Here is a 23206-nt window from a genome sequence, read left to right on the forward strand (position 1 = left end):
AATTTATTATTATTATTATTGCATTGAGACAGGGTCTTGCTGTGTTGCCCACACTGGCCTCAGACTCCTGTGCTGAAGGCTGTCCTCCTGCCTCAGCCTTCTAAGGAACTGTGACTATAATGATGGCAGCAGCAGCCTATCTGGAGCCACTGCTGCAAAGATGCCTGCTGCAGCGAGGGAGGTGCAGCCAGGGCTGCATGCTCCACAGAGCCAGCAGGAGTTGGGAACAGCCAGGAGCCCCATCCCCTTCCAAGCTGGTGGGGTGGGAACCCCACACTCCTGGGCATAGCTGCAGCCGCCCAACTATGGCTGCAGACCTGGGCATCCCTGTGCTCTGGAGAGGGTGTGGACCTGCGAAGCCCCCCTGCCCCTGCAGGCTTGAAAGTGCCTGATCCTACTGCCTGGCCTCCTTCTCCTGGCTCCCAGCACCTGCTTCTATTTCACAGCAAAGTTGTGGCTGAGACTGGTCACTGTCTCAACTTGGCCAGGTCTATGTGTTCTTGGGGTGGCACTGACATGCCAGCCCCCTGCCCCTTCAGTCCCTTCTGGACTTTGAGTACTAGTGAGCACAGGAGAGAGTGAGGGGGAACTGAGGGCAGCTTGGCATGGGCCTGCAGGCACCCCTCTGCATGAACAGCCTGGGTGCTGTGGGTGCCATAGATGGTAGGTTGATGGTGGTAGGAGGCAGAGAGCCTCCTGGGTGGAAAGGGGCAGGACCCTGGTGAAGCCCTGCCTTCAAGCCAGGGACAGCCTGAAGACTAGGGGCGGGGCTGCCAGTTCCTTGGACCAGAGTGAGAACTTATGGTGCTTTCTCCAGGCCTGCCCATCACCTCCCATGGACCAATCAGCATGCACTTCCTCCCTTCTGAAGCACATAAAAACCCCAGACTCAGCCAGACTTGGGTAGATATCCAGATGACCTGGATGCAGATAGGATCTACCCACTCTGAGTCTCCTTTCTGCTGAGAGCTGCACACTTGTCAGGACTACCTGCCTGCAGAAAGGAGCGACCCACTTAAGGTCTCCTGAGCACTGTACTGTTGCACAGTAAAGCACCCCTTGCTCACCTTCCGGTTGTCCTCGTATCTCATTCTTCCTGGATGTGGGACAAGAACTTGAGACCCACAGAATGGTGGGGCTGGAGGAGCTGTAACACAAACAGAGCTGAAACATGCCCCCACTGCTCACCACGTCATGGCAAGGAGAAAGAGATGAGAGAAGAGCTGCCACCCTTCTGGAAGCCCAGACTAAGAGCTCCCAGAACCAGGGCTATGAAATCCGATTTAGGGCTCTGCCATTCCTGGTGTCTCCAAGCTTCTGGGCACCAACATGTTCCCCAGTGTCTGCAGTGGAAACCACTTGTGGTATGCCTAGTTCAGCCACAGCAGGAAGCCAGCACCCATGCCAATGCCTGGAGCTGCCTGCCCCGCCACGGCCAGTGTGCCTGGCTGTGCACAGTGGCTGGACCCCAGGCTCACTCATTCATGCACCCCCTCACTGGTCCATGCCTGGCTCACCCTTGGCAGGTGTGGGATCCAGGCTAGTAGCAAAAGCCGAGTGCAGCCTGCCAGGCCAAGTGGGTGGAACAAGTCCAGTGGGCCCGAGCAAAACTCAGGCAAAAGTGCCATTGGCCACAGATGTTCCTAGCTGGTGAAGTGACACTCCAAGGATCCTGAGACATAAGCACATACCACTGCACCTGGAAGAAAGAAGCAAATTCTGACAAAGTTTTATCTAGGTTATACACAGGGCTGAGATTCAGCAAGTATTCACATCTTGTTAAAATATGTAATACTTAAGCACCATTTGGTAACTAGCCATGGCTCTGAGCCACTCATATAATCCTCAGGTTATCCCAGTAATCCCAGCCTCTCCCTCTAGAACCCCCAGGATCAGTCACCTACTAAAGGGTAATTCTGGCATAGAGCAGAAAGTCAGTATCTAGTCCAGGGTTCACATGGTAATTGGTTGTTGCCCACGCCGTGTTGTACACTAAATATTTTTACATTTTTACCCCTGGCTTTACAGTCCCCACATCGCCAAATTGTTCACAGTTCCTTTCCAGTTAAGTTCCTCCTGGCACCCACCAGCCACATCACAAAATCAATGCAAATCTCTTTAAAAACAGCAGCAGCAAAATAGAAGGAAAGCCAGGAAGAACAAGCATAGAATGGGAACCAATGTTAATTCTACATCTAATGCTACCCAAACGAGGAAAGATTATGCAAACAATTCTAACAAAAAGTGTTAGATTTTTTTTTTAATTCCTAAATATTGAAGAATTGTACAGCCTTACATAGAGGAACGAACTGAGGCATTTACACACCAACTGGCAGAGGGGGTTCCCTGTAAGGAAAACTCATAGGAAAAGCCCTTAATGAAAGAACTAAGAAAATAGAAAAACAACAGAAGAAAGCTTTGGAAGAAGGCTTCTGATTTTAGACTTCTGCTTAACCTAACCTGGGTGCCCAGAATAACTTGTCCATTCTGACTTTATCTTTATCTGACTTTGCTTTTATCCAGCTCTCCCCCGTTGTTGAATGCTGTATTTGCACACATTGAAGTTCAGATGCTGTTGGTGCACCACCTTGTAACCCCTGACTCCTCTTCAGTGCACATCAGTCAAACTTTCAACAGCCAGCCCTCGCATTTCCTTCCCTAAGGTCTTTCACTGTCCCCTGGATCCCCCTCTGCTGTTTGGCGTATAAATGTCTCAGTTTCTTTAACCCTCAGGTAGAATATTCTACACTAGCTTTCAGAGTATTCCCAGCAGAACTGAGCTCCAGCCATCCCTAACAGCAGCTGACTTGACAAGGTACATATCATTGGCTCCTTTCCCTTTCTCTGTCTCATGTAACCCTCAATTCCAGTTGCCTTTATCTTCTAAATAAGCCCCAAATTTTCAGCTCCTAAATTACATTCAAATCTTTGTGTCAGAGTCTGTTCTCTGGCAGAATCCAAAATAAAACACAGTAAGTGGTCACGAAACAGTCATTCACTCATTCAAGACAAAAAGTATCTCTACTTTTTGGAATTTATTGAGGTTTTCTTTGTACCCTATTTTGTATGTGTTGGTGGGCACTTGGAAAGAATGCATATGCTCTAATAAACACATATATATATTATATATACACACACACGTATGTGTGTGTATGTTTATGTGTATATATATATAATCAATTTTACTTTAAAATTATGTTATTTAGACCTTTCATATCATTTCTTATTTTTCATCCACTCAAACTATTATAGAATAAAATAGAATAATAAAATATTTTAGAATAAAAGAGTTGATTTGAAGTCCTCTATTATTCTATAGTTTCCATCTTATGATTTTTTGTTGCCATGTTATTTGATTGCTCTGTTGCCCAGGCTGGAGTGTAATGGCGAAATCTTGGCTCGCTGCCACCTCCGTCTCCCGGGTTCAAGCTGTTCTCCCTGCCTCAGCATCTGAGTAGCTGGGATTACAGGCGCCCGCCACTACGCCCAGCTAATTTTTGTATTTTCAGTAGAGACAGGGTTTCGCCATTTGGCCAGGCTGGTCTCGAACTCCTGACCTCAGGTGATCCACCAGCCTCGGCCTCCCAAAAAACTGATATATTTTTATATGCTTTACACATTCCAAAATTATGAAGCACCTTCAGCTTTTAGGACTGAATTACATCTTTTCAGATATTATGACCATGATTCCTGGGTTTTCAAAAATTTGCCATTCCTAATACAGTTTTGCTCATCCTTCAATTTTTGACCATCCTAAATCACTTTTCTAACATGTGTCCCTCATATATGGCATAGGGTTTACAATCGCTTAAATTCCAACCTAATTTAAACTTATTCTCCTTTAAAATGTAAGCTAAATCCATTTATATTTATTGAGCTGACATATGTTTGGTCTCTGTTCTGTCATATTGTTTCACATTTTCTGTTTTTATATATTAAAGTCTTTAATATTTTAAAGACTTCATGCAGTCTGTTTTCTTTGGTTTGCTTTCTGTGTATAGTTCTAAGATTTGAGGAGGTCTGTAGTTCTGTTTTGATGGTTATTTTTATTAATGCATATTGTCAGCACGTAATAGTTCCCTGTTATAAGAAATAAAAATAGTGTTTTCTCCTTCTTCCCCATTCCCTTCCTCTCCTCCCCACCACCCAATTTAAATCAATAACATTATCTTTCTTATTGTTACCTTTGTATTATTAAAAATGTGTGTATGCCTATCACTTCATTAGTCAGCTTTTAATGATGTCATTTAAATCAGCAGACTTATTTTAACTCCTACTTTCTTCACTCCGATTTGTAGTATTGTAAAATTTCTATATTGTCCATAGTCACTTCAGGATGGCTCTGTCACCTTTAGCCAGTGTATTCTTACAGTGCTTTCTGAAATCTGTTTTTTCTGGGTTCTTTCACTAACCTTTTGCCTTTATCCTTCCCTTTCTCTTTTACTTTTCTCAACTGCTCTTCCTCTCTGTTGCTTTTATATTTTACAGTCTGTGAATCATATTTGTCTCCTACTTTTTACTAAAGATGGCATCTCTGAAGTGTGTTTTTTCATTCTCCTTGAAGATTTTGTATAGATCTCAGGAGGAGAAAAAGAAAGAGACTTACTTACACAAAGTCATACTGAAAGTTCCTGGGTCTGTGTTTTGTTGTTGCTGTTGTATTTGTTTTGTTTTTTGATCATGTAGTCTTTCTCATGGCCATTAAAGGATCAAACCTTGCAAAACTACAAAAGCAGTGACTCTGATCACAGGTATTATAAGTATTTTAACAAAACAATAAAGAAATCATTTGAGGAGTAACCTTTCAGCACTTCTCAAGGTACAGAAGTGCTGTGGTTTGAATGTTTGTCCCCTGCAAAAGTAAGATTGAAATTTAATTGTAATGGTATTAAGGGTGGGACCTTTAAAAGGCGCTTAGGCCATGAGGCTCTGCTTTCATAGGTGGGATTACTGTTGACATAAAGGGCAAGTTCGGCCCTCTTGATCTCTTTGCCCTTCTACCATATGATGGTTTTTGCCATGTTTTAACACTGAAAGAAAGTCCTCGCCAGATGCTGGAATCTTCACGTTGGGCTTCTCAGCCTCTAGAAGTGTGAGCCAATAAATTTATGTTTATTATAAATTACCCAATCTGCAGTAATCTGTTAAAGCAGCATGAAACAGACTAAAACAAGAAGTAAGTGGCTCTTTAGCAATACAATTATCTAGGCCAACTTCTAACTGTTCCTCACCTGGTAATAACCATTTTCCTTTCATTTCTGTTTTACAAGTCTAATTTTACAGAATTATAAATCATTAGCAATAAGAGTGATGCTGTAGTGCATATTCTCAAAGAAATTTAAGCCATTGATAATTTTTTCTTGGAAGGCAAATGTCTGGTGCTTATTCTTAATTATTCAAGTGATTTAAAAATTTGGACATAATCATAACTGTCAAGGTAAAGATTACAGTGAACATATCCACTTGGAGTACTTCAGGAGAGTTAAATAAGATTGGAAAGTATTATTCACCTATAAAGTTAAGAGAAATGGGCTGAAAGAAAAACCTATTGATTACGTTACTTTTGCTCATTGTTTAATTCCTGACCCTTCTTGAAATAGCTGCCCAACCCCTACGAAATTGTCATAGCTCTCTGATGGCAGTTGACTAGTAATAAAATTCAGGTCACCATCTATTACAGGCCAGAGAGTCTGACTTTCAGCATAGTCTTGGTGATCAAATTTGCCAAATGCTATAGAATATTCCAAAAAAAAAAGCTTTCATTCCTTGGTATAGATAGCGTTCATCTATAAGATAAAGAAAATTAGATCTAACTCATACAATTGGTGTGAAGATCAAATAAGAAAATGTGGATAAAGTACATGAGACATAAGTAATCAATAAGTGTCAGTGGCCCTCCTGTGTGCTTCTCAGCTCTTCCTCTCCTCCGCCATTTCTTACTAGTATAACCTGGATTTCCCTTGGCAATAGTCCTTTTGGACTTCCCAAAACTAGGAAACTTTTTGCTGAAAGCAGATTATTCTTTGTTTAGTGGAGTATAATGTAGTCCTCTAGTGATCAGAAATGGAGTAACCATTTTTTTTCTCCTAAATACTATTTGGCTCATTAATGACTTGCTCCTATTATGGCATTTCTCACATTGTTTTATAGGGTTTTTTTTTTTGCACGTATTTCTTTCATCTTGATTTCAAAATATAGAAAGGCAAAGACTCTACATTTTCTTCTTCAAATCTATGACACTGTATTAGTGATCTATTGTCGCATAACAAATTACTCTGAAATTCATCAGCTTAAAACAACACACATTTATTTTCTCAGAGTTTCTCAGAAGCAGCTTAGCTGCATAGTTTTGGCTCAGGGTGTCTCACGAGATTGCAGTCAAGCTGTTTGCTGGGGCGACTGTCATCATTTTTCATATTCTTGGCTGTGTCATATAATGTTCAACAGAGCCTCTTTCTCTCTCTCTCTCTCTCTAGTTCTCATTTAGATTCTATATGAGACAGAAATTCCAGAGCCAATTTACTTTTGAAAAACCCCTCAAATTACCCCTAAAACACAGTCTGTATCCCTTTCAAGATGCTGAACACAGTGAAAGGTCTGGTTAAAAGCTAGGGAGAATAGTTGGCTTAGAATCAGAGGACATGTTCTATGAAAAATTACATAATTTTAAATATAAGAATTATATTTAACTTAGCTACACAGACACACAGACACACACACACACACACACACACACACAAGAGGCATTCAGAGACTGAGGAGGCTGAGGGTACGAAGTTTCCTATCTCACATTGACCACAGGACTCACTCTCAATTAGTGGATTAGCAGTTGCAATTTAAAATTTAAAAGGTTGTTTATTTATTTATTTTTGCCAAGTTGAACCTGCATACATGAAATACATTTATGATTTAACCCTGACATATTAATATTAAAATGTAAAGAAGTTTTCAGATTCATCTTTAAGTGTTCTCTCAGATTTGATCTTATGCTTTCTCTGTCCAGCGTTTCTGAGCTTTGCTCTGCTTGCTGATTGATGCTAACCAAGCAGGCCTCAGAATTGTTCTAGTATTAGAGCCAATGGAAGCCAAAGTGCTTCTTGCAGAATATAGTACTGTTATGTTGTATTCCAATCACACAGATAACACTTTAACACAAAATTATGTTTGGTTATTTTAAGTTTATATTGATTAGGGTCATTATATTTAATTAAATTTACACAGCATGAAAGGCAATAGTGTCATGATCGCAAGTGTACAAATCCAAATACACACACACACACACATTTGATTCATAGGTTTCTGAATCAAACCTATCCCTTAATATTGGTTTGTTGTATGATCATTTGTCTAGCTACCGGCTAGTCCTCTCTGGCAGATAATCAATGGCACCTGTCAAAAGTTTAAGATGCATAATATTTTTAAAAAGTATTGTAGAAAAACAAGTTTAAGAAAAATTTCCTTGAGTTATTTTTCCCCAAACTGGAATGCTGTTACATTTTAGCAGAAGCCCTTGTGTTTGCTTATAGAAGATAAACCTTCCATTGCAACCCAGGAGACAATTCCAATCTATCTCATGAGCTGCTTGGAAATCTGAAGGTCAAAAAACTCTGAATGTCTTTCTTCTGTTATCCTTGTTAAAAAATAATATATCCCATCTGGGAACTTGGAGCTGGAGTCCTCTGTGGTGAGTAAGTGCTTCTTTGTTGTTATGTAATCTTTATTTTCTAAATTCTTTACCGCTAGTTGTGTAAAGTTGGTCCTGATGTAGGTACAGACATAAACACACCTTGGTTAAGAGTAAAGATTTCAAATAAGCTGGCTTCTCTGACCAGAATATTGCTAGAATGCAAGCACTGTGAGTGCACAGGCCTCCATATATTTTGCTCACTGCTGTTTCCCTAGAGAAGTCCGTGGCATATAGTAAATGTTTGATAAATATTTGTTGAATGTTTTTATGGTTGAAATCATTGTTTATGTTCCATTAGCTTTTGCCATATTTTTTTTCATACCTTTGTATCAGTTTCCTAGGGCTGCCATAACAAACTACCAAAAACTTGGTGGCTTTAAACAACAGAAATTTATTCTCTCGTGGTTCTAGAGTTTGTAAGTCTGAAATCAAGGTGTTAGCAAGGCCACACTCCCTCCAAGGCTGTAGGGGAGAATTTTTCCTTATCTCTTCTAGTTTCTTTTTTCTGGTGAAAAGATATATATATTTAGAATTAGCCAGCCAGACTCAGTTTAGATGATCCCAACTTTGTTGGCAACATCCAAAGCATCATAATCAGGAGCCAGAAGAATATATGCCTTCTTCTCTCTATCATGCCTAACCAGGGTGTTGACCTTGGCCACATCAATGTCACAGAGCTTTTTCACAGCCTCTTTGATCTGGTGCTTGTTGGCTTTAACATCCACAATGAACACAGGTGTGGTGTTGTCTTCTGTCTTCTTCATGGGAGACTCAGTGGTCAGCAGAAACTTGATGACATAGCAGCCAAGCTTGTTTCTCCTGGGGGTGCTCTTTCGGGATATTTAGGCTGCCTCTGAAGTCACAGTGTCTTGGTGGGTGGGTGTCGTGCAGATTTTCTTTATGTGTGTGTGTGTGTGTGTGTGTGTGGCTGTGGACACCTTTCAACACTGCCTTCTTGGCCTTCAAAGACTTTGCTTTGGCCTTGGCTTTAGGAGGGATGGAAGCTTCCTTCTTCATCTTTGGCACCATCTTGTGAAAAGCTCTCTTCTAGTTTCTGATGTCTCCAGGCATCCCTTGGCTTGCAGCTACACAACTCCAATCTCTGCCTCCATCTTCACATGGTCCTCCCCTATGTTTGCTTCTTCTCTTCTTTTTAGCACATTTGTCATTGGATTTGGGGCCCACCTGGTTAATCCAGGATGGTTTAATCTTGAGATTCTTCGCTTAATTACACCGACAAAGACTCTTTTTCCAAATAAGATCACATTCACACTCACACGTATCTGAAGTTGGAACTTGGACATGTTTTTCATGGCCACGATGCAACCCATTACAATGCCTAACCACCAATTTTAAGATTCTATTCATTCAACACACATTTTTTAAATATCTATTATGTTCCAGGCACCAAATGGTGAGGATGCAAATATCAGCATGATGTGGCCACTGGCCTTCCTTAGCCAGATGACAACTTATCAAAGGTTTTTATTCTAAATTCTTCTGCAGTAAAATAAAATACATTTTAAATTCACATAAAAGGATATCTTATCTACTCTGAATCCCTTCATATTAATTTTTCCGTAAATTCTAAAGAACACTCTTCATTGTTAATTTTTCAATTGTCCTATTATTCATTTTTCAGATGTTATTAGCTTGAGGTCATTTATTTCAAAAAATTTCATGATGTGAAACTATTTTAATTAGTTTCAACATATTTTCTTTCACCACAAGTCAAAGTACAGGAGCAGTAAACTTAGCAAGAACCCATTCGTCTCTGTACCATTTTGTCATTAAGGTGACATCAATATCCCTCTGGCTGAGGTTAGCCATATCTATTTGTGGCCTGGTTTCTTTGGAAAGCAGAGCCTGAGAACACATAGGTAGTTTATTTGGGAAATAATTCCAGGAAGCAGGAGTGGTTTGGAGGGGAACAGGGGATCAGGGAATCAAGAGGGAGAAACTAAACAGGAATACATTGCCAACTGAGCCCTCACAATGCAGTAACTGGTTTTTGCCCCCATAAGACTTTCTGATTTTTTTTTTTTTTTTTTTTTGAGATGGAGTCTCACTCTGTTTCCCAGGCTGGAATGCAGTCACTGCAACCTCCGCCTCCCCAGTTCAAGCAATTCTCCTGCCTCAGCGTCCCGAGTAGCTGGGACGACTGGTGTGTGCCACCACCCCCAGCTAATTTTTGCCTTTTTAGTAGAGATGGGGTTTCACCATGTTGATCAGGCTGGTCTCGACCTCCTGACCTCGTGATCCACCTGCCTCGGCCTCCCAAAGTGCTGGGATTACAGGTGTGAGCCACCTTGCCCAGCCTATTCCTTTACTTTCTTAGTAAACTTGCTTTCACTTTACTCTGTCACCTCACTTTTGATTTCCTTCCTGCACGAAGGCAAGAACCCATGTGACCTCCCAGGATGCACCCCCTTGAGGTTTACCCTGTGAAAGAATGACTCACAGGACTCAGGAAAACACTGTACTTACAATTACTCTTTTCCCATAAAGGATACAAATGAATAGCCAGATGTAAAAACATTTGATGGCAAGATCTGGAAGGGTCTTGAACACAGGAGCTTCTGTCCCCATGGAGCCAGGGTCTGCCACCCTCCTGGTACATCAATGTGTGCACCAACTGGGAAGCACTTCACACCTCATCATTCAGAGCTTTTTTTGAAGTTTTATTATGTAGGCATGATTTAATTAGTCATTAGCCACATTAGCCTTAGTTTCTGGCCTCCCTCCTCAGCAGTCAGGGACTGGGGCTGAAGGTTCCAACCCTCTCACCACACAGTTGATTTTCCTAGCTACCAGCCCCCATCCTGAAGCTCTCTAGGGGCTCTGCCAAAAGTTACCTTATTGGCATATACTTGGATATAGCAAAAGTGGCTCATTATGAATAACAAAAGACACTCCTATCATTAAGGAAATTCCAAGGGTTTCTGAAACTCTGTGGCAGGAATCAGGGGCAAAGACCAAATACTTTTTTTTTTTTTTTTTGAGACGGAGTTTCAAAACTTGTCGCCCAGGCTGGAGTGCAATGGCGTGATCTTGGCTCACTGCAACCTCTGCCTCCCGGGTTCAAGTGATTCTCCTACCTCAGCCTCCCCAGTAGCCTAAATACGTGTTTTGATTATTCACAGTACAACACATAGGGAGTGCTCACTGAACACTGACGATTGTTATTCTTGAGGTGTGGAAGCTGTGTCATAGACCACCATCATCACAACCACCCCTGGAACAAACACCTCTGCTATGTTAACTTTTGAATTAAAAAAGTAAATCTTAATTTAAAAAAAAGAATTTTCAGGCCAGGCACAGTGGCTCATGCCTGTAATCCCAGTACTCTGGGAGGCCTAGGCGGGCAGATCACCTGAGGTCAGGAGTTTGAGACCAGCCTGGTCAACATGGTGAAATCCCATCTCTACTAAAAATACAAAAAATTAGCTGGGTGCGGTGGTGCATGCCTGTAATCCCTGCGACTTTGGGGGCTAAAACAAGAGAATCACTTGAACCGGGAGGCAGAGGTTGCAGTGAGCCGAGATCGTGCCACTGCACTCTAGCCTGGGTAACAGAGTGAGACTCTGTCTCAAGAAAAACAAAATTCAGAGCAGAAGATTTGGAAATGTTACAGATCACAACCTCTTTGGTTTCCCATGTAATAAAAATTAATACGGGGCCAAGTAGTTTTCCCAGTCAAGGTTTTTATTTTGGAGCTTGTGCTCAAGCTCAAGGAAGACAGTGGAGGTACAAGGACTCCCTGAAAAAGCTGGTTGGGGCTTTTTTATTAGGCAAAGCACGGGAATTAACATCAGGCATAGGGTACGCAGGCTCAAAGCATGTGAGGGGTAGATTATTCAGGTAGCATATCTGGTTGCAATGTTTATCTTCAGTGATGGACTACCTGGTGGTCTGACTGGCAGCAACAAAGCTGTAAATCAATTGTTCAGCATTCCTTCCCAAGGTGGGACAGTCCACAATATTTAGATTTCCTAAGCCAGTTTCCGGAATTCTTTACATAAAAGGCATGGTTACATGTTATGAAAGCACGAAAGAATGGCTGTTTTCTCTGTGTGACTAAAGCCTTGGGATTCGTGGACATATCACCAGCGAGTGGTATATCACCAGTGAGTGGTGTGGGTTTTGTGATCAGTGGAACTAGAGAAAAAGAAAAAAAAATATGTGAAGGAGGAGCTGCATCCCATTCCTATTCTATCTCAGAAATAAGTTAAAGCAGCACCAGCTCAAGTTAACTTCCTTTGACAAAATGTAGGAAGCAACTATATTCTACCAATGCTTAAAACAAAAAATAAAAACAATTATTTTTTCAGGGTGTCCTAAATTAAGGCATTGAGCTGAGGAAGTTTGGATTACCTACAAGTACAATAAACAGTTCTCGTTCTTGAGGAGTTAAAATTCTAGGCAGGGAGAAATGACATTAACATGGCACTAAGCAGAATGAAGGATAAATAAGGGGTAAAAGAGTAAGTGAAGCAATATTGCAAGGCAGCTCTTGAGTACATTAATAAATAAATTCTATAAACAATAAATGCCAGTGAATAATGACTCCAGGTTTGGGAAATTAAGAAAGTGTTTACAGGAAGTTTCAGTACCAAGGTTGGTCGTATTGAAACCTTTGTCAGGACAACAAGAGGACATTGAAAGAAGCAGAAGTACAGGAGCAAAAATCTAAAGACAGGAAAGACAACGTGTGGTCCTGGGACGATTAGTTCACCCTTACTAGTGTTTTGGGTTTAAAACGAGCAACACAAAGCTAGCAATAGCAATATCAAAATTCTAAAGAGTCTCATGTTTATTCATGATCTTTTCACTTGAGTAGACTGTGTTGATCTGTTAGCGAGTTTATTGTTTCAAAGGAGGAAAAGATATTGAGGTCAGTTGCAGAAATGGAATGTTTGAAGTCGGTGAATTCAAGGGAATATATTCAGGTCACCAATACCTTGTGGAGAAATAGATAAAATGAAGAGGGTAAAACTGCAAATTATTTACATTCTTGAAACCACAAAAGTGAACTGAGCCAAGAACACAGTTGGAATGTGATCCAGTGGGGTAGGGAGTCCCACAGAGCCTGAACACATGCCCACTTAGGTTCCTTGGTTAAGACCTGCCCTTCCCCATCTGATAATGGGAAAAAACACATCCAAAGGAAGTAAATAGTAATTACATGTGGAGCTAGTGGTGGTCTTTCTAGTTCTACCTTGGGATTGAGGTTACAAAAGATAACGTAGAGAGAAAACATTCTGAAGTTATTTATAATAGAGTTAAATTGAACTTACATGTTTGTTTGAGAGTTTATGGGCCCAAGTGGATTTCTCTCCCTGACCTTGGTCAAAGTCAGTCTATAATAAATCAAGTGTAGCATATCTACATGGTAGTGCATATTCCTTTTTTTTTTGAGATGGAGTCTCACTCTGTCAACCAGGCTGAAGGGCAGTAGCATGATCTTGGCTCACTGCAACCTCCACCTCCCAGGTTCAAGTGATTTTCCTGCCTCAGCCTCCTGAGTAGCTGGGACTACAGGCACTTGCCACCATGCCCGGCTAATTTTTGTATTTTTAGGAGAGATGGGGTTTCACCATATTGGCTAGGCTGGTCTTGAACTCCTGACCTCGTGAGCTGCCTGCCTCAGCCTCCTAAAGTGCTGGGATTACAGGCATGAGCCACCGTGCCCAGCCAGTAGTGCATATTGTATTGTTATTGCTACCTGAAGGAAGCTGGGAAATGGCAGGCTTATTCTTCTCTTCTTAGGATTATAGCCACTGCAACAGCCAGTGCACCCATAGAGAGCAGTGGGAAAAGCACAAAAGTCAATAGGAATGGCTAATCCTTTCATTTAACCTTTACAACACCAAGAGATAAGAAGAATAGACTTTATTGTTCTTATTTTACAGATGAGAAAACTGAGCTCCAGAAAGATGAAACAGTTTTAATAGTGATATCTCTTTTTAAAATCAAAGCATATAGGTGCTTTGATGCAAAACACAATGATATGAGCATTTCATAAATTAACATTTTTTCTATCTAGTCCATGAATATTTTCTTCTCTCTTTTTTAAAGGGTTTAAACATTTTCTTTTGAAGTTTGTTTTTTTCTATTTTTGAGACAAGGTCTTGCTCTGTCACCCAGGCTGGGGTGCAGTGAGGCCATCTTGGCTCACTGCAGCCTTGACTTTCTGGGCTCAAGCAATCCTCCCGCCTCAGCCTTCAGACTAGGTGGGACTACAGGCTCATGCCACCACACCCAACTAATTTTATTTTTTTTAATTCATTTTATAGAGATAAGGTCTCACTAGGCTGGTTTCAAACCAGCTTGATTGAAGCAATCCTCCCACTTTGGCCTACCAAAGTGCTGAGATTACGGCGTGAGCTACTGCACCAAGTCCCATAAATATTTTCTATGACACTTGCTAAGGCTTTTTTCCTGTATATGGTGTGTTTAGGACTTGAACAAAGAGGTTTCATTCATTTCTCAGAAAGCTCAACACTTTTTTCACTCCCTCAAGTAATGTTTCATTTTGCTTTGTTGGATCAATAGTTCTTTTCTCATTTCTAATTTAATAAAGCACAACTCTTCTTCCCAGACAATGGAAAGCCTGAATCAACAATAACAATTTTTGTGGGCAGATTCCATGGGGAGGGATACAAAGTATCAAATTGCTATGTGAAGAATTGAATTTTATAACATTCTGGGAATCTGTGAAGGAAAAAAAAAGCCAACACAGGGTTTCTTGGCCATAAATTGTAAACATAGTGTTCTGTAGTTGGGTGTCCTTCTAACAGAGGCAGCTCTGGTACAGATGACAGTGTTACTAACAACTCTAATGGAAAACTTGCATTTCAGTGTCATCTCTACTGCTTACTAGGCATGTGGTGATAGATGGGACACTACACCTTAGTTTCATTTTCAACAAAATGAAGATAATAATACCTCCTTGAGATATTGCTAAAACTATACATAACACAACATCGCAATATCCACAGAGTCATCATCTCCTGACCACCAGCACCACAATCAGCAACATCTCATAATAAATCACAGGAGTGATTATTAGGGAAAATAGAGAAAAAGCCTATATCTTAATAATAATATACTAGTCATTCTAGATATTTGATCCTCTTTTATTTCCATCCAATTTCCAATTGACTCATTTACATTTATTTCACAACACTAAAAAGGAACTATTGAATGTTTGTTGGAAAGGCCTTTGGACGGCAAGTTAGTGATAGCCATTTCATTGTAAAGCAGAAACAAAAAGGTTTATAGAAACTATGTGTAGTTTATATAGTCATTTATGCTTCCACCGAATAAAAGAGTGATCAATATAAAATAGAACCATACAAGCAACAGACTGTAGATAGAAGTTTGGAAAGCAAATAGCTTGAACAAATTGGCTTTGGTGAAAAATAATGTACTCTGATTATCCTAACCCCAAAGTACACATCATCCCTAGAGTGCCACATGACCATCCTGGGCATTTCTTTTAGAATAATATAAGTGCCTAAGAAGCCTCAGGAACTTGGAATAAAATCAATTAGTATCTGCTGTAATTTCCATAGCATGTGTGACCCTTGGGTTGAAGAGTTAAAAAGAAATGTATGAAGCCTAGCTAAGAAGTCTGCAGGAGAGGAAAAAGTATTTCTCTCAATTTTACTCCAGAAATTCTGTTCTTGAATGGGAATGTAGACAAGAATGAAGACATTCATTGAATGAAAATACTAATTTATATCCGTGGCACTTAGTCAACTAATTTGTTTCAGGCTTTTAATAGTTGAAAATGCTGGACTAGCATTTATTTACTTTTGTTTTTTAGAGATGAGATCTCACTATGTTGCCCAGGCTGGTCTCAAACTCCTAGGCTCAAGCGATCCTTCTGCCTCAGCCTCCCAAAGTGTTGGGATTATAGGCATGAGCCACTGGTGCCCAGCCTAGATCAGCATTTCTAGAGTCCAACAGAAGTGTTAGTGTTTTAAAGAAGAATGTACCTGAATGGTTTTCAAATTCTTCAGGCAGCAAGTCTGGAAATCATGATGCTTTTTTGTGGAATCTCATGAAATAACTAATATATTTAACTCATATTGTGGCAGACTGGCTCCATGCTCATTACTCTTGTTTCTTTTCCTGGCACATGTGACAGCTCCATTTTCTAGCCTCCCTTGACCTTCAGTTGGAGCCATTTGACTGGAGTATGACCAATGGAGTACATATGGAGGTGCTGCGGGCTGGACATACGACCAAATGCACCATCTCTTTTCCCCTTCTGTGGCAACCATAGAAGTCACATGTTACAGAGCACAACGTGAAGGAAGCACAGAAGCCTGAGTTGCTGCTTGAAGGAGAACTTCCCAGGGGGCCAAATAACCAGAAAATTCTACATTGGATTTTGCTTAAATAAGAAATAAATCTTTATTGTGTTAATCCACTGAAATTTGGAGAAGATTTATTATAGCATTTAGTGTTACTTACTGTGATGGTTAATTTTAGGTGTCACTTTGCCTGGATTAAAGAATACCTAGAAACATGGTAATTTATATTGTACTAAATGTTATTTTTTAACAAAATAAAACATATTTTAATAAAACATTTAATAAAACATTTAATAAAATACAAAATACATTTGTATTAGTCCATTCTCACACTGCTATAAAGATAATACCTGAGACTGGGTAATTTATAAAGAAAGGACGTTTAAATGACTCACAGTTCTGCATGGCTGGGAAGGCCTCAGGAAAGTTACAATCATGGCAAAAGGCGAAGGGGAAGCAGGCACGTCTTACATGGCAGCAGGAGAGAGGGAAGAAGGGGGAAGTACCAGACACTTATCAGACAACCAGATCTCGTGAGAACTCACTCACTATCATGAGAACAACATGGGGAAAACCACCCCCATGATCCAGTCATCTCCCACCAGGTCCCTCCCTCAACATGTGAGGTTTACAATTTGGATTACAATTCAAGATGAGATTTGGGTGAGCACCCAGCCAAACCATACCAGCATTGTTTCAGGATGCATCTGTGAGGATGTTTCCAGAAGAGATTAGCATGTGATTCTGGATGAACTAGGTGGGGAAAGTGATCTGGCATCATCCAATCTGCTGGGGGACCCCCCAGAGAACAAAAGCAGAAAAAAGGTTAATGTATCAATCTATCTGCTGGAGCTAGGATACACTCTTCCTCTCCTGTCCTTCAACAACATATATATATCTTATTGACTCTGTCTCTCTGAAGAACTCTGATACAGTAACTCTAACTCAGTGTTGTCAAATATAGCTTGAATATAGGCCTTCTGATATTGTAAATAAAGTTTTATGGCAACACTACCATGCCCGTTTGTCTGTCTATTTCCTATGGCTGCTTTTGCACTACAATGGCAGGGTTGAGTAGTTGCAGCAGAGATCTCATGGCACACAAAGCCTACAGTATGTACCATGTGGCCTTTTAGGAAAAAATTTGCTTATCTCTGCTCTAATTAATATACCTATGAATGGTAATTTAGCTCCAAATTATATATTTTGTTGTTTAAAATTTGTTTACATGTTAATAAAATGTTAACTTAAATTAATAATTAGCATATTCATACAATTTGCAAAAAGGAAAACTCTGACCATATCACATGCTGGCAAGGCTATGAAACAATAGGGACCCTTATAGGCCACTATGGGTAAATTACATATAAATTAAAACAACTTTGTAAAATAAGCAATATCTTAAATGGATAAGTTATGGCATAGTTATAAAATGGGATACTGTACAGGCTGGGCACATTGGCTCATACCTGTAGTCTCGACAGTTTGGGAGGCCAAGATGGGAGGATCACTTGAGCCGAAGAGTTAGAGACCAGCCTGGGTAACATAGCGAGTCCCCATTTCTACAAAAAATAATTTTAAAAAATTAGCTGGGTTTGGTGGCATGCACCTGTGGTCCCAGCTACTTGGGTGTCCACAGTGGGAGGATCCTTTGAGCCTGAGAGATAGAGGCAGCAGTGAGCTGTGATTGCATCATTGCACTCCAACTTGGGTGGCAGAGGAAGACTGTCTCAAAAAAAAAAAAAAAAAAAAAGGAATACTAGAATACTATACAGTAGTTAAAAAAATGACCCACAGTTGTATGCATCAACAGAAATAAATCTCACAAATATATGTTGGCAAAATACAGCAAGTTGAAGAAAATTTCATACAATATATTACCTTTTAGGTAAAGTTTTAAAAGATGCACAAAATACTGTGTATTGCTTGGGGATACAGTCATGTTTGAAGATAATTGCAGGGGAATATCAATCACCAAATTTAAGATAGTGGTTCCCAACCCAAATGCCCATCAATGATAGACTGGATAAAGAAAATGTAGCACATAGACACTATGGAATACTATACAGTCATTAAAAAGGTTGAGTTCATGCCCTTTGCAGGGACATGGATGAACCTGGAAACCATCATTCTCAGCAAACTAACACAGTAACAGAAAACCAAACACCACATGTTCTCACTCATAAGTGGGAGTTGAACAATGAGAACATATGGACACAGGGAGGGGAACATCACACACCAGGGCCTGTCAGGGGGTTGCAGGGTAGGGGAGGGATAGCATTAGGAGAAATACCTAATGTGGATGACGGGTTGATGGGTGTAGCAAACCACCATGGCACATGTATACCTATGTAACAAACCTGCACATTCTGTACATGTATCCCAGAACTTAAGGTACAATTAAAAAAAAGAAGAAGAAGACATAAATAAATAAATTAATTAATTAATTAATAAATAAGACAGTGGTTTCTCCAAAGGGAGGGAGTTGTAATTGGGGGAGAGAATACAAGAGTTTCAAATGTAAAGGTTAAATTCTACTTCTGAAGCTGGGTAGTGGGTACGTGTTATATCATCCCTGTGCTATTCTTTATACCTTTTTGATTGTCTTTAAATGTCACAATAAATTTTATTTTATTAAAAAATAACATTTAGTATAATATAAATTGTTTTAAGTTTATAAAACAGAAATGTTCAATTAAATCAAACACTCACTTGGTGGATTTGTTATCATAAGTAGACCATGAGCTCATCCAACTTTTAAAAATGAAAATACAAATGGAATTATTTGCATTCAACAGAAGGTGCTGCTATTTTGACCTTAGATTAACTCAGTCTATAAATAACCTCAAAAAAATAATAAACAACAGTCTTGAGATCTTATGCATTGATTCATAGTAGAGGTTATCTTGTAAAAAGGCTAAGATAACTTTGCGATAACCTAAGTGTATACTCATACTACAAAAATAATTCAGTTGGCTTAGGTTCAAAATCCAGCCACACTGTTGCTATTGTGCAGAAAGGTCTTTGCTTGTTGTTATTTCTCACTACTTCTGAAATCCATTACAACCCTTTAGTTATCTCCAGTGCTATTGGTTCTGTCTAATTATTCCCTAGAGATAGACTAGAAAATACAGACATGAAAGTAAGTCTTGAGATTTTAGTGACAACAGGTTGGTGGTGGGCAGTGAAAGTGACTGACAAGTAGATGACCTTTCTGCATAGACTCTATGCCAAATAAGAATGTCTACAGTCATAAACATTTACATATTGACAACTTCGGATATAATAATTCTAATAATAGCTTTATAGAGTTTTACAGAAATAGTAATTAATAGACCTTGATATTTCACTTCCTGCTGATGTCTTAGACCTGATTTTAACAGAACCTAAAAATAGTTTCTAATTTGAATTCATTAAATACACTCACACTTAATATGAAAAGAACACTGAATAACACATTCAAGTGTCAGGATTTAAAAACTCAAGCCAAAAACCATTTGGTTAATCAGGACTTCTCTATTTATTTGTTTATTTATTCTCTATTTCCTAATCATTTAATATCTGACCCACAACACAAATGCAATGCAAAGAAGGACCCCTAAATGGATTTTTATATAGATCTCAGGATTGCTTCTAATGGCAAAAATGGAAGACAGAACAAATGCAAACCTCCTTTCCCTGCTGCTTCTAAAATTCTGTTTTGTAGAAAGCATGTATTTTAGTAAAGCATAGGAAAGAGCTTGATTTCTTCCTTTGTGACAAATAAAATGGAATAAATACATATTTCTTCCTAACACCTTTTATATTCAAAGGTTAAGCAGACTTCTAGAGGAACAAAATGATGTTACTAAATGAAATGCAAATGTTGAAAGAGATATGCATTATATATCTTAGTGCAAAGCCTTTCGATGCTTGTCAGATCAATTCTGCAACCTCATTACACACTTAGACATTTAGGGGATTTCTGCTTTAAATATTCTCACAGTTTTCAAACATTTTCAGCCTCTAGCAGGAAACTCAGAGGCCACTGAACCTGCTAAGGATAAACTTAATACTGGTTGATGCCGGAGCCCAGGTGATGTCCTGTGCTCCAGAAAGCCTTTAAGAAGATGGTAGTTTATTAAAATTATCAGACCTGGGGGAAGATGACAGTAATTGAGGGAGAAGATAATTCTTGCAGTTTGAAAGGAACACTCATTTCTTATCTTTGACATTACAAACTCAGAGGTAATAAGGCAAGATTCATCTTTGCCAAGTTGACCACCAACTCTGAGTCACTAAAGACTAAGACCATGAGCCCTGTTAAAGATAAAAACCAACAAGTAAGGAAATTGATGTTATTCAGACTATTAAAACTAGGAGAAAACCCCACAGTGTCTTGGCAGGGTAGTTTGCCTTACACTTTTTTTTTTTTTTTTTTTTCCAGACAGAGTCTCACTCTGTTGCCCAGGCTGGCAGTCGCATGATCTCAGCTTACTGCAACCTCTGCCTCCCAAGTTCAAGCGATTCTCCTGCCTCAGCCTCCTGAGTAGCTAGGACTACAGGCATGTGCCACCAAGCCCAGCTAATTTTTTGTATTTTTAGTACAGATGGGATTTCACTGCGTTAGCCAGGATGGCCTGGATCTCCTGACCTCATGATCAGCCTGCCTCGGCCTCCCAAAGTGCTGGGATTACAGGTGTAAGCCACCACGCTCGGCCTGCCTTACACTTTCATAGGGAGGTGTAGACACATTATAAATGGGGTGATTTACAGTTAGGTTATTTTGCAATTAGGAAAATTCTCTATCTGTTAGCTGAAAGGAAAATGTTTATCTCTATGTCTAGCTATATTCAAGGGTACAGGTAGTTCTAATCTCAGATAATCATTCATGAGACAAAGAAAAGAGAGGTGGAGGGTCTGTCTCTGGCCTTTGAGCAGGTTCAAGCCAAAGAAGAAAGGTCTATATTTGGCCTTGTCACAGGTAAACCAGGGAGGCCTCCATTGAAGAGTGATAGGAATCATCAGAAAGTGGACAGCCAGTCTGACCTAACTCTGTGAGGGAGGATGGCTCTTTGCCGTAAACCTTCTCCTGGAACAAAAAAGAGTTGGGGGGGATTTTGGATAACAAAATGTTGTGAGGATTTCTTAATTGTGCTGTTTTATGGGAGCACAGGGCTCAGGTCAAGTTCAACAATGTCAACTCATTTACTCATCTGCTTATCCATCTACACCAAATTGCCCACCTTACCTGAGAACAAAACTAGTTCTCTATTGTCACATTCAACCTTGTCTAGTCGACCTTGTCTGATCAGCAGCAACATATCAGAATTACCAAAAGTCAATACTGAAAAGGCTAGACTTCCAATGTTAGTCAGCATTTATTTATATCAAGGTAAGCTCCTAAAATTTATACATAAATTAAATGCTTATAGAATAATTTGGAGGTCTCATGGACTAATGATTACAAGTCTGTGCTCTGCTGTCAGTCTTTCTCTGAATTTGCTCTTTTCAGAACTTTCTACTTCCCTGTTTCCTCATCTCTAAAGTGAAGATATTGCTCTCCCATCCTTACATGGTCATAATGAGGATTAATTTTGATAATGTGTCTAAAACGGCACTTGTCAAACTTTAATGTATTTCAGAACCCCATTGGCATCTGGTTAAACTGAAGGTTCTGAGTCCACCTGCCTGGGGTGAGGCGTGAGGCTATGCATTTCTAGCAAGCTCCCAGTTGATGGCTATGCTGCTAATGTCAAAACCACACTTTGAATAGCAAGAATCTAAAGCCTCAATCACACTGCCTAGCACACAGCCAGTGGTTAATCAATAGGTGTTATTGGTGTTAGATTATACACCTGTGCATAAAATGAGGCCAGTAAAGCCTTCTGTAAGGTACCTACACCCTGTGTCTTTGCTTTATGTATGGCCATACATGTGATTACAAAGTAATGAGACATACAAACTGCATGTGAAAGTCACCCTGATTTTGCTGTCTCAAGTTCTGCTCAGTGTTAGACTCTGCTAGAATTGAGTATACTTTCTCAGCTAACTCTTCAATGCCTCACTAATTAACTTTTAGTCTGAACATTACTCATTAAATTGTGGGCCCCTTAAACTGCTCTCTGAAAGTTCAGAAATGATCGAATCAATACACCTGGTGTTACAAAAGAAGATTGGTCAAGGAGGAACAAGAAAGGCTCTCGAGTGCTGTGAAGCTCACAGAACAGTGAGCCAGGCATTTCTCTTCTGAAACCCAGAGCTTACTTTAAAAGGTGGGATGACTTAAAAGGTAAAGAGAGGCTCATAGTCCAACTGAGAGGATCTCTATAGATATAAGATAGAGGGACAACTTCAAATATCTAAACTGAAAAATTACATGACTGTGCATGGAGATGTGTTTTAAAAAGCCCTGTGGAATTCACATGCACTGCTGGTGGGAGTATAAATTGGTACAACCACTTTGGAAAACTCTTTGGTAGTACTAGGTTGGTACGAAAGTAATTGTGGTTTTTGCATTACTGGAATTTGCCATTTGATATTGGAATACATTCTTCAATAAATGTGGTTATATTATACATCATTTTAATGGGCATTTCTCTCTTTATGCTTTTTTGCTAATGACTTACTACTTGCTGTTTATGTTTATTTTAGACTATGGAAATGATGTTAGACAAAAAGAAAATTCAAGGGATTTTCTTATTTGAGTTCAAAATGAGTGGGTCATAAAGCAGCACAGACAACTCGCAACATCAGCAATGCGTTTGGCCCAGGAACTGCTAACGAACGTACAGTACAGTGGTGGTTCAAAAAGTTTTGCAAAGGAGATGAGAGCCTTGAAGATGAGGAGCATAATGGCTGACCATCAGAAATTTACAACAACTAATTGAGAGCAATCTTCAAAGCTGATCCTCTTACAATTACATGAGAAGTTGGCAAATAACTCAACGTCGACCTTTCTAGGGCATTTGAAACAAATTAGAAAGGTGAAAAAGCTCAATAAATGGATGCCTCATGAGCTGACCAAAAATTTAAAACATCATCATTTTGAACTGTTGTTTTCTCTTATTCTATGCAACAACAATGAATTTCTCAATCAGATCGTGATGTGCGACGAGGAGTGAACTGTATTCGACAACCAGTGACAACCAGCTCAGCGGCTGGACCAAGAAGAAGCTCCAAAGCACTTCCCAAAACCAAACTTGCACCAAAAAAA

At 39.8% G+C, this 23206-nt stretch overlaps 1 pseudogene; it reads right to left on the bottom strand.

Annotated features, from left to right (window-relative positions):
• Positions 1 to 8238: 8238 nt before the first annotated feature.
• LOC134760783 (large ribosomal subunit protein uL23-like) lies at positions 8239 to 8772 on the bottom strand (annotated as a pseudogene).
• Between the last annotated feature and the right edge of the window lie 14434 nt (positions 8773 to 23206).

Source organism: Pongo abelii, chromosome 21, assembly GCF_028885655.2.
Source record: "Pongo abelii isolate AG06213 chromosome 21, NHGRI_mPonAbe1-v2.0_pri, whole genome shotgun sequence".
NCBI lineage: Eukaryota > Metazoa > Chordata > Mammalia > Primates > Hominidae > Pongo > Pongo abelii.